This window comes from Budorcas taxicolor, chromosome 11 (assembly GCF_023091745.1).
Source record: "Budorcas taxicolor isolate Tak-1 chromosome 11, Takin1.1, whole genome shotgun sequence".
Lineage (NCBI taxonomy): Eukaryota > Metazoa > Chordata > Mammalia > Artiodactyla > Bovidae > Budorcas > Budorcas taxicolor.
In genome coordinates this window covers 48261697-48274705 of record NC_068920.1, presented here as the reverse complement: position 1 = coordinate 48274705, position 13009 = coordinate 48261697, and positions in this window count along the sequence as shown.

The following is a 13009-nucleotide window of genomic DNA, read 5'->3' as shown; positions in this document are numbered from 1 at the left end:
GCCTGGAACACAGCAAGAGTTCCTGCGTTAACTATTGCTATTACTACCATTATTGCCCGGGGTACATAGCTGTCTGGTCCAGTGGTCGTGAGCGCTTGCCAGGGAGTCAGACACAGCTGGCTCTGTCTTTACTATTCATATGAGCTTGGGCAAGTCAGGTTACCTCTCCTCATTTCCTTTCCATGAAAATAAATAAATAAAAATCCTTCCACTCGGTTTCTGTGAGGGTGAAATGAGATAGTATATGCATTTCAGAATTAGGTTAGGCTAATAGATGGCCCTAAACAAGCCATTACCCCTACCCCCATAAAAGCTGAAGGGAGACTGAGTTGTTACTAAGGACTCAAATTCTTCCTGTCTCTGTCCTTCACCATCCTTGGGGGTTGCCTAGTAGCCCATGACAGCAAAAGTTTTAAGACTTCCTGGAATTTCCACCCAACAACTTCTAATTGCACATCATTGTCCAGCATGTAGTATAAAGTCACATCTAGCTGCAAGGAAAACGAGAATTAAAGTTTTTCAGCTGGACAAATTGCCACTCAGAATGAAATAGGGTTCCTCAAGTCATTCTGCCAACAACTATACGAATGGGCTTGGAGGCAGATCTTCCAGCCCAGTCAAGCCTTCAGATGGCCAATGGCTTGACTTCAACCTCATGAGAAACCAGTATTACTGAGCTAAGTTGCTCCTAGACGCCTCACCCTCAGAAATGGTGTGAGATTCTGTTGTTTTAAGCTACTAAACATTGGGGCAATTTGTTATGCAGCAATCAATAACTAATACGGTAGACAACAAGCCACAGCATATTAGATTATCTTTGTCACCAATAGAAACCATAGCTGTTTAAATATATTTAAGTTGCTGCAGATATTTTAAAATATTATTTCTACTCATCCTTCCTTTAGAATTACAGTATTATTAGATTTACTATTAGATAATACACAATTTCCTTAGGATTCATTCAGTCCTAAAGGAAATCAACCTTGAATATTTATGGAAGGACTGATGCTGAAGCTTCAGCTCCAGTATTGTGGCCACTTGATGGGAACAGCTGACTCATTGGAAAAATACCCTAATGCTGGGAAAGACTGAGGGCAGGAGGAAAAGGGGGCAACAGAGGATGAGATGGTTGGATGGCATCACCTACTCAATGGACATGAGTTTGAGCAAGCTCCAGGAGATGGTGAAGGACATGGGAGTCGGGCATGTTGCAGGTTATGGCATCAGAAAGAGTTGGACACAACTTAGTGACTGAACAACAACAATACATGATTACGGTCTTGCATTTTTGTGTTATGTAGTAGGCCAGCTACTGGGCAACTCTGGATCTAGGGATCAATGTGTTTCTCACACTGATAACTCTGATATCTTTGTTGCTTTTGAGGAATTTCTATCAAAAATTATTTGTTGATCAAACAAGATCAAACAGAGGAGGTAAGTTGTTTCCATTGTTGGTTCAGGTTTTGCAAACCAGACAGTCCAAATGAGAATTCTTAACACTCCATAAGGCAGTTTGACCTTTGGTAATGTGAGCAAGTGTGCAGTCAAGAAGTGTGTTGTTTTCAAACCTGTCTAATGGTTGAAGTAACTGTTACTGGATATTATTTAAGATAATTTAGTAGTGTTAACACAATATAGGCCATGTTACACATTCTGCAAGTAGCACAGGTGCTTTTGTTTTGCACTATAAACTCTCTTTGTACATTGTCTGTGTTTTGAAGTAAATGTACAAACGAACACATAGTATTTGTACAGGCTGTATTTGCATATTAATTTTCCTTAGAAAATACTGAGAGGTCTTTTGTTTATTTGTTTGGCCTAGCTGTGTGGCTTGTGGGATCTTAGTTCTCTGACCATGGATCAAACCAGTGCCCCCTGTAGTGGAAGCTCAGAGTCCTAACCACTGGACCACCAAGGAATTTCCCTGAGCATTTAAGAAAACTGGAGGCAAGATATTCAGGTATGGCCAAGAGAAGAGATCGGCATCTCATTTACCCCAAAAGAAACTGGGACAAAAGCAATAGTTGACATAAAGAAAAAATGACAAAACACCCATTTCATTTCCCCAGAAATGAAACATACATCATATAAACATATAAACAAAATCATAGAACAATCTGAGAAGCATTTATGCTTGAAAAACTGCTGATGAACTTCAGGTGAGAATAGTGGGAATCTGTGATTTTCTGGCCTGAGGCTGCTCCATCACTGTCTCCCTCAGTTATTTGGTACAGAGGTTCTAAATTTTAAGACAGTCAGGACCAGTACCTTCTCTGCTCTGGTTAGTGGGGACAGAGGATAGTGATCAAAAACACCCAACAGTGTTGTTGATGAAGGGACAATCTCAGAGCTAGCAGTGAGGAGGGGCCAGTGGCTCTACCATCTTAAGGTTGTAGTCTTGGTTGGGGCAAGCTTCCAGGATGAAGCTGCATGCGTGCACAGAGATAAGAGAGGGCCCGATCAGCTGCACACTCTGGCCAACCCTGAGGTTGTGTATGTGCAGAGGAAATACAAAAGGGCATAACAATAAGTAAAACCTGGATAAGACTGAAAATGGTGGCCTAAACTATGAATACACTCCCCCCCGCCCCCCCATACACGGATCTGTCAGTAGAGGACAGAAGATTGCTTGGTGGCTTGAGGTGGTTTGACACAAGCTCTGTTTGGTCAGTGGCTAGTCACTCAGTTATGAAGTACATGAGGCAAGTACTTCAGGAAGACAGAAATAAAAATAACTAAAAAAAGACAGAAGTTGTAGCTGTATTCTGCTGGAGAGACAGATTTCATGGATTTAGCCCAGACAAGTTACTAATCAGAGAAACAATAAACAGATAAACAAACAGAAATAACAGTAACCTGCAGGGAATTAGAATTCAGACTTGCTACAAGATATTATCTAAAATGTCCAGTTTCCAACAAGAATAGCAACAACAAATTATAAGACACACAAAGAAATGGAAATGCATGACCCATACTTGGAAAAAAACAGTTAATATAAATTGACTCTGAGTGATTGTTGATACTGAATTTAGCAGACAAAGACTTCAAAGAGGCTGTTATAAGGATGTTCAAAGAACTAAAGGAAATTATATTTAAAGAATTCAAAGAAATTATGGTCACAATGAATCAATAATAGAGATTCTCAATAAGGAGATAGAAATAATAAGAACCCAAGGATATTCTGGAGTTGAAGAATACAGTAACAGCCCAAAATAATCTATAAAACCAATGCAATCCCTATCCAAATGCCAACAACATTAATTTTTTTTTTGCAGAAACAGAAAAATCCATCTTAAAATTCATATGGAATCTCTAGCAATCACAACGGTATGGTGCTGGCATAAAGACAGACATATCAACCAATGGAATAGAATAGAGCAGTGGTTTGACACAAGGGATGAGTTTCATAAAAAACATTTTTTCCATGGAATGAGGGGAGATATAATTCAGGCGGTAATGTGAACTATGGGGAGTGGCAGATGAAGCTTTGTTCACTCGCCTGCCGCTCACCTCCTGCTGTGTGGTCCCGTTCCGAACAGACTTCAAATCAGTACTGGTCTGTGGCCCAGGGATTGGGGACCCCTGCAACAGAGAGCCCAGAAATAAACCCATATGGTCAAGTGACTTAAAAAAATTTTTTTTCTTTAATTGTTGGCTGCATTGCACAGCATGTGGGATCTTAGTTTCCTGACCAGGGACTGAACCCCTGTCCTCCAAAGTGGAAGCTGGTGTCTTAACCATTGCTCCAGTCAATGTGGCAACTGAAGTGAAGTCTGTAGAAATGCACCATGAAGCACTGAGTGAAACCCTTCCTGGGGACAATGTGGGCTTCAATGTCAAGAACATGTCTGTCAAAGATGTTCGTCGTGGCAATGTGGCTGATGACAGCAAAAATGACCCACCCATGGAAGCAGCTGGCTTCACAGCTCGGGTGATTATTTGGAACCACCCAGGCCAGATCAGCGCTGGATATGCACCTGTGCTGGACTGTCACACAGCTCACGTTGCTTGCAAGTTTGCTGGGTTGAACGAGATTGATCATCGTTCTGGGAGAAAGCTGGAACATGGCCCTAAATTCTTGAAATCTGGTGATGCTGCCATCATTGATATGGTTCCAGGCAAGCCCATGTGTGTTGAGAGCTTCTCTGACTATCCTCCCCTGGGCCATTTTGCTGTGCGTGATATGAGACAGTCTCTATGGGTGTCAAAGCAGTGGACAAGAAGGCAGCTGGAGCTGGCAAGGTCACCAAGTCTGCCCAGAAAGCTCAGAAGGCTAAATGAATACTATCCCCAATACCTGCCACCCCAGTCTTAATCAGCGGTGGAAGACCGGTCTCAGACTGTTTGTCTCAATTGGCCATTTAAGTTTAATAGTATAAGACTGGTTAATGACAACAATGCATTGTAAAACCTTCAGAAAGAAAGGAGAATGTTTTTGTGAACCCTATGTTTTGTGTGTGGCAGTTTAAGTTATTAGTTTTTAAAATCAGTACTTTTTAATGAAAACAACTTGACCAAAAATCTGTTACAAAATTTGAGACCCATTAAAAAAAGTTCAGTGAGAAACCTGTGTCTTCTTTTGGTCAACATTGTAACTGCCTATAGTACTACTTTGGTAAGAGTTGCTCATAACCTATTTCTGGTGAAACAATTTTTGATTTATAGGTTTGTATTTCTAGGGTGGAGCTTCAAGTTTGTTAACCTTGTGTTGAGAACTCATCTGTTTTAATCACATCTTAAGCACTGGTACAACACTTTCTAGGCTAGGACAGATGAGCAAAGAGTAACTATGTTTTATATGTAAGCTAGTTTGTAAGGTCAGATTCTATGGTATAAGAGCTCCCATTGCATATAAAATTTTGTATGGTTACATAAATAATGAGTGAATCTATGTCATTTAGTTTCCCAGTTATGAGGATGTGCATTCACATTTATAATATTAAGTTCAGTTCAGTTCAGTTCAGTTGCTCAGTCGTGTCCAACTCTGTGACCCCATGAATCGCAGCACGCCAGGCCTCCCTGTCCATCACCATCTCCCGGAGTTCACTCAGACTCACGTCCATCGAGTCCGTGATGCCATCCAGCCATCTCATCCTCTGTCGTCCCCTTCTCCTCCTGCCCCCAATCCCTCCCAGCATCAGAGTCTTTTCCAATGAGTCAACTCTTCGCATGAGGTGGCCCAAGTACTGGAGTTTCAGCTTTAGCATCATTCCTTCCAAAGAAATCCCAGGGTTGATCTCTTCAGAATGGACTGGTTGGACCTCCTTGCAGTCCAAGGGACTCTCAAGAGTCTTCTCCAACACCACAGTTCAAAAGCATCAATTCTTCGGCGCTCAGCCTCCTTCACAGTCCAACTCTCACATCCATACATGACCACAGGAAAAACCATAGCCTTGACTAGACAGACCTTAGTTGGCAAAATGTCTCTGCTTTTGAATATACTATCTAGGTTGGTCATAACTTTTCTTCCAAGGAGTAAGCGTGTTTTAATTTCATGGCTGCAGTCACCATCTGCAGTGATTTTGGAGCCCCCAAAAATAGTCTGACACTACTTCCACTGTTTCCCATGAAGTGATGGGACCAGATGCCATAATCTTCATTTTCTGATTGTTGAGCTTTAAGCCAACTTTTTCACTCTCCACTTTCACTTTCTTCAAGAGGCTTTTTAGTTCCTCTTCACTTTCTGCCATAAGGGTGGTGTCATCTGCATATCTGAGGTTATTGACATTTCTCCTTGCAATCGATTCCAGCTTGTGTTTCTTCCAACCCAGCGTTTCTCATGATGTACTCTAAAATGTGAGGCTTAAACAGTATTGAGTACTGCCCTGCTAGAGTTAATTGTATACAGATTCTAGGAAAAATAAAAGATGCCAGAAGCTAAAAAAATAAAAATAGAAACTTTAATTAATCAAAGGATGAAAAGGTGGCCTGTGGAATGAGAGAAAATATTTGCAAATCATATATCTAATGAAGAATTAATATCTGGAATATATAAAGACTCCTATAATTCAGTAAAACCCCCAAAGACCCAAATGAAAAATGGGCAAAGGACTTCAATAGGCATTTCTCCAAAGAAGATATGTAAATGACTCATAAGCACGTGAAAAGATGTTCAACATCACTAATCATTGTGAGTCGCTCAGTCGTGTCTTTGTTAGCCCATGCACTGTAAGCCCGTCAGGCTCCTCTGTCCATGGAATTCTCCAGGCAAGAATACTGGAGTGGAGAGGCATTCCTTTTTCCAAGGGATCTTCCCGACCAAGGGATCAAACCTGGATCTCCTGCATTGCAGGTAGATTCTTTTACTGTTTGAGCCACCAGGGAAGCCCCCAGTCATTAGGAAAATGCAACTAAAAACCATAATGAGATTGCAGTGTCACTTCATTATCACCCACATTAAGACAGATATTATGAAACAACAACAACAAAAAACACCCCACTAAAAATCCCCAGAAAATAACAAGTGTTCGTAGAGATGTGGAGAAATCGGAACCTTTGTGCACTGATAGTGGGGATGTAAAATGGTGCAGCTGCTATGGAAAATAGTATGGCATTTTCTAAAAATATCAAGTATAGAATTAGCATATGATCCAGTAATTCCATTTCTGGATATATACCCAAGAGAACTGAAAGCAGGGACACAAGCAGATACTTGTATACCCATTTCCCAAGAAGTCTATTCATGATAACCAAAAGGTAGAAGCAATGTAAGCACCCATTGATGGATTAATGAATAATCAAAATGTGATATACATATATATGTATATATAATGGAATGTTATTCAACCTTAAAAAGGAAGGAAATTCTGACACATGCTACAACATGGATAAACTTTGAAGACATTATGCTAAGCAAAGAGAGTCACAAAAGGACAAATATTGTATGATTCCACTTATATGCAATACTTAGAATAGGCAAGTTCATACAGATAGAAGTATGGTGATTTCCAAGGACTAAGGGGAGAGGAGCAATAAGGAGCTATTGTTTAATGGTAACAATTTGGGGAAGATAAAAATGTTCTCAAGATGAATAGTGGTGAAGGTTGCACAAAAATATGAATGTACTTAATGCCAATGAGTTATATACCTTTAGAAACAGTAAACTATATGTAATATATGTTACCACAAAAAGTATAATAACTAAATGAAAAATTCATTAGAGGGGCTTAGCAGCAGATTCTAGATGGCAGGAAAAAGAATCATTGAACTCAAATATAAATTCATACAAATTACCCAAGCTGAAGTTTTTTTTTTTTTAACTGAAAACAATAATTGGTGGTCAAAGACCCGTGGGACAACATCCTACAGACATTAGACATACAACATATGTCTAATGGTTGTATCCAAAGGGGAGTTGAGAGAATAAGGGGCAGAACTTTGTTTTAAAATAATGATCATAAATTTCCCAAATCTGATGAAAACATGAATCTATACATCCAAGACCACAACAAACCTTAAGTAAGATTAATACAGAGAGATCTGCTCCTAGACACACCCGAGTCTAGTGTCAAAGACAAAGAGAGAATCTGAAATTAGCAAGAGAAAAATGACTCCACATATAGAGAGCATTAATTAATACAACTGTTTTCTGAATCTCATCCAAAACAAGAGAGAAGACAGTGGGTTGACATATTCAGTGTGCTGAATGAAGACTTCTATATCCAGCAAAACTGTCCTTCAAAAACGAAGCCAAAATAAAGACAATACTAGGTAAAAACAGGAAGCATTGCTATGCTCCCTTATAAGATAGACTAAAGGAAATAATTTAGGCTGAAAGGAAATGATACCAGAAAATGACCCAAATCCATAGGTAAAAATGAGGAGCACCAGAATTTGTGTATCAGTTCAGTTCAGTTCAGTCACTCAGTCGTGTCCGACTCTTTGTGACCCCGTGAATCACAGCACGCCAGGCCTCCCTGTCCATCACCATCTCCCGGAGTTCACTCAGACTCATGTCCATCGAGTCAGGGATGCCATCCAGCCATCTCATCCTCTGTTGTCCCCTCCTCCTCCTGCCCCCAATCTCTCCCAGCATCAAAGTCTTTTCCAATGAGTCAACTCTTCGCATGAGGTGGCCAAAGTACTGGAGTTTCAACTTTAGCATCATTCCTTCCAAAGAAATCCCAGGGTTGATCTTCAGAATGGACTGGTGGGCTCTCCTGGCAGTCCAAGGGACTCTCAAGAGTCTTCTCCAACACCACAGTTCAAAAGCATCAATTCTTCGGCGCTCAGCCTTCTTCACAGTCCAACTCTCACATCCATACATGACCACTGGAAAAACCATAGCCTTGACTAGACGGACCTTAGTTGGCAAAGGAATGTCTCTGCTTTTGAATTATACTATCTAGGTTGGTCATAACTTTTCTTCCAAGGAGTAAGCATCTTTTAATTTCATGGCTGCAGTCACCATCTGCAGTGATTTTGGAGCCCCCCAAAAAAGTCTGACACAGTTTCCACTGTTTCCCCATCCCATGAAGTGATGGGACCGGATGCCATGATCTTCGTTTTCTGAATATTGAGCTTTAAGCCAACTTTTTCACTCTCTTCTTTCACTTTCATCAAGAGGCTTTTTAGTTCCTCTTCACTTTCTGCCATAAGGGTGGTGTCATCTGCATATCTGAGGTTGTTGATATTTCTCCCAGCAGTCTTGATTCCAGCTTGTGCTTCTTCCAGCCCAGCGTTTCTCATGATGTACTCTGCATAGAAGTTAAATAAGCAGGGTGACGATATACAGCCTTGACGTACTCCTTTTCCTATTTGGAACCAGTCTGTTGTTCCATGTCCAGTTCTAACTGTTGCTTCCTGACCTGCATACAGATTTCTCAAGAGGCAGGTTCAGGTGGTCTGGTATTCCCATCTCTTTCAGAATTTTCCACAGTTTATTGTGATCCACACAGTCAAAGGCTTTGGCATAGTCAATAAAGCAGAAATAGATGTTTTTCTGGAACTCTCTTGCTTTTTCCATGATCCAGCGGATGTTGGCAATTTGATCTCTGGTTCCTCTGCCTTTTCTAAAGCCAGCTTAAACATCAGGAAGTTCACAGTTCATGTATTGCTGAAGCCTGGCTTGGAGAATTTTGAGCATTACTTTACTAGCATGTGAGATGAGTGCAATTGTGCGATAGTTTGAGCATTCTTTGGCATTGCCTTTCTTTGGGATTGGAGTGAAAACTGACCTTTTCCAGTCCTGTGGCCACTGCTGAGTTTTCCAAATTTGCTGGCATATAGAGTGCAGCACTTTCACAGCATCATCTTTTAGGATTTGAAACAGCTCAATGGAATTCCATCACCTCCATTAGCTTTGTTCATAGTGATACTTTCTAAGGCCCACTTGACTTCACATTCCAAGATGTCTGGCTCTAGATTAGTGATCACATCATCATGATTATCCAGGTCACGAAGATCTTTTTTGTACAGTTCTTCTGTATATTCTTGCCACCTCTTCTTAATATCTTCTGCTTCTGTTAGGTCCAGACCATTTCTGTCCTTTATCAAGCCCATCTTTGCATGAAAGGTTGCCTTGGTATCTCTAATTTTCTTAAAGAGATCTCTAGTCTTTCCCATTCTGTTGTTTTCCTCTATTTCTTTGCATTGATCGCTGAAGGCTTTCTTATTTCTTCTTGCTATTCTTTGGAACTCTGCATTCAGATGCTTATATCTTACCTTTTCTCCTTTGCTTTTCACCTCTCTTCTTTTCACAGCTATTTGTAAGGCCTCCCCAGACAGCCATCTTGCTTTTTTGCATTTCTTTTCCATGGGGATGGTCTTGATCCCTGTCTCCTGTACAATGTCACGAACCTCATTCCATAGTTCATCAGGCACTCTATCTATCAGATCTAGGCCCTTAAATCTATTTCTCACTTCCACTGTATAATCATAAGGGATTTGATTGAGGTCATACCTGAATGGTCTAGCGGTTTTCCCTACTTTCTTCAATTTGAGTCTGAATTTGGTAATAAGGAGTTCATCATCTGAGCCACAGTCAGCTCCTGGTCTTGTTTTTGTTGACTGTATAGAGCTTCTTCATCTTTGGCTGCAAAGAATATAATCAATCTGATTTCGGTGTTGACCATCTGGTGATGTCCATGTGTAGAGTCTTCTCTTGTGTTGTTGGAAGAGGGTGTTTGCTATGACCAGTGCATTTTCTTGGCAAAACTCTATTAGTCTTCGCCCTGCTTCATTCCACATTCCAAGGCCAAATTTGCCTGTTACTCCAGGTGTTTCTTGACTTCCTACTTTTGCATCCAGTCCCCTATAATGAAAAGGACATCTTTTTTGGGTGTTAGTTCTAAAAAGTCTTGTAGGTCTTCATAAAACCGTTCAACTTCAGTTTCTTCAGCGTTACTGGTTGGAGCGTAGACTTGGATAACTGTGATATTGAATGGTTTGCCTTGGAGACGAACAAAGATCATTCTGTCGTTTTTGAGATTGCATCCAAGTACTGCATTTTGGACTCTTTTGTTGACCATGATGGCTACTCCATTTCTTCTGAGGGATTCTTGCCTGCAGTAGTAGATATAATGGCCATCTGAGTTAAATTCACCCATTACAGTCCATTTTAGTTCATTGATTCCTAGAATGTCGACGTTCACCCTTGCCATCTCTTGTTTGACCACTTCCAATTTGCCTTGATTCATGGACCTGACATCCAGGTTCCTATGCAATATTGCTCTTTACAGCATCTGATCTTGCTTCTATCACCAGTCACATCCACAGCTGGGTATTGTTTTTGTTTTGGCTCCATCCCTTCATTCTTTCTGGAGTTATTTCTCCACTGATCTCCAGCAGCATATTAGACACCTACAGACCTGGGGAGTTCCTCATTCAGTATCCTATTATTTTGCCTTTTCATTCTGTTCATGGGGTTCTCAAGGCAAGAATACTGAAGTGGTTTGCCATTCCCTTCTCCAGTGGACCACATTCTGTCAGACCTCTCCACCATGACCCACCCGTCTTGGGTTGCCCTGAAGGCATGGCTTGATTTCATTGAGTTAGACAAGGCTGTGGTCCTAGTGTGATTAGATTGACTAGTTTTCTGTGAGTATGGTTTCAGTGCGTCTGCCCTCTGATGCCCTCTTGCAACACCTACCATCTTACTTGGGTTTCTCTTACCTTGGGCATGGGGTATCTCTTCACGGCTGCTCCAGCAAAGCACAGCCACTGCTCCTTACCTTGGACGAAGGGTATCTCCATACTGCCGCCGTTCCTGACCTTCAACGTGGGATAGTTCCTCTAGGCCCTCCTGTGCCTGCTCAGTGTGGGTTAATATGAAAGACTGTATTTTTCCTTCTTAACTATCCTAAAAACCACAAGATTATAACACTGTATTACCATGTGACATATATGATAAAAACTTTGTAAGAAAATTGTGAATGATATAAAAATAAGAACTAGTATTTCTAGGAAGGGACAGTAAACTGTTCAACACAGTGTACAACAATTATAGTTTCACAACTACTAAAGCCCTCATGCCCTAGAGCCTGTGGTCCTCAACGAGAAGTATTGTTGTTGTTCACTCAGTCATGTCCGACTTTTGCGACCCCATGGACTGCAGCACGCCAGGTTTCCCTGTCCTTCACCATCTTCTGGAGTTGAAACCACCATAATGAGAAGCCAGCACACTGCAACTAGAGAAAGCCTGTACACAGCAATGAAGACCCAGCCAAAAATAAATAAGTATTTAATTTAAAAAAATAGGGGCAGCCAAGAAACTACCCTAGTCAAGATTAAAGGACTAGAGAAGCTTATCAAGATTAGGAAATGACTACCTGAGATTGTTGCTGTTCACTTGCTCAGTCTTGTCCTACTCTTGGACCCCATGGACTGCAGCACACCAGGCTCCCCTGTTCCTCACCATCTCCAGGAGCTTGCTCAAACTCATGTCCATTGATTTGGTGATGCCATCCAACCATCTCATCCTCTGTCATCCCCTTCTCCTCCTGCCTTCCATCTGTCCCAGCATCAGGGTCTTTTCCAATGAGTTGGCTCTTCACATCAGGTGGCTGAAGTATTGGAGCTTCAGTTTCAGCATCAGTCCTTCCAATGAATATTCAGGGTTGATTTCCTTTAGGATTGACTGTTTGGATCTCCTTGCAGTCCAAGGGACTCTCTCAGAGGGACCAGAGTAGCTTATCAAGATTAGGAAATGGCCACCTGAGATTGATAAGGCTACCAGGCTCCTCCATCCATAGGGTTGTAGATTGAGACTGTAAACCCTGCTCACAACCTAATCTTGTCACAGACCCCACCTCTGAACCACTGTTATAAAACCCTTCATCATATCCTCTGGGGTTGAGACAGAGCAGAAGCCTCCCTAACCGGACAAAGCAATGAAGTTATCCTTTTCTACTTCATCTAAGACTCTGTCTCCGGGATTTGATTCAGGACCAGTGATAGACCAAGCTTTCGGTAACAGAACCGTCTGACACTAGCAAGTAGGTCTGCTTCAGTCTGCTGTGGGGTCACTGCTCCTTTCCCCTGGGTCCTGGTGTGCACAGGAGTTTGTGTGTGCCCTCCAAGAGCGGTGTCTCTGTTTCCTCCAGTCCTGTGGAAGTCCTGTAATCAAATCCCACTGACCTTCAAAGTCACATCCTCTGGGGATTCCTACTCCTTCTACCATCTCACTGCGGCTTCTCCTTTGTTTGTGGAAGTGCGGTACCTCTTTTGGTGGGTTCCAGTGTCGTCCTGTTGATGGTTGTTCCGCAGTTGTGATTTCAGTGCTCCCATGAGAAGAGCTGGGTACGTGTCCTTCTACTCTGACATCTTGAACCAATCTCTCAATTTTTGAGCTACTACTACTGCTATAATCTGTGTCTGAGGATTAAAAGTTATTCATGGTGATGAAACCAGATAAAATGTAAAACTTGTCATCTGCTACAACTTACTATACATATTTCTTAAATATCATTTTACTTAACACACAAATTACTCATCTATAGGTTCATAAAAGCAATTTATTTAAAAACCATACAAAAATTCTTTCAAAAATGTCACTTGGAGCATTAAAATA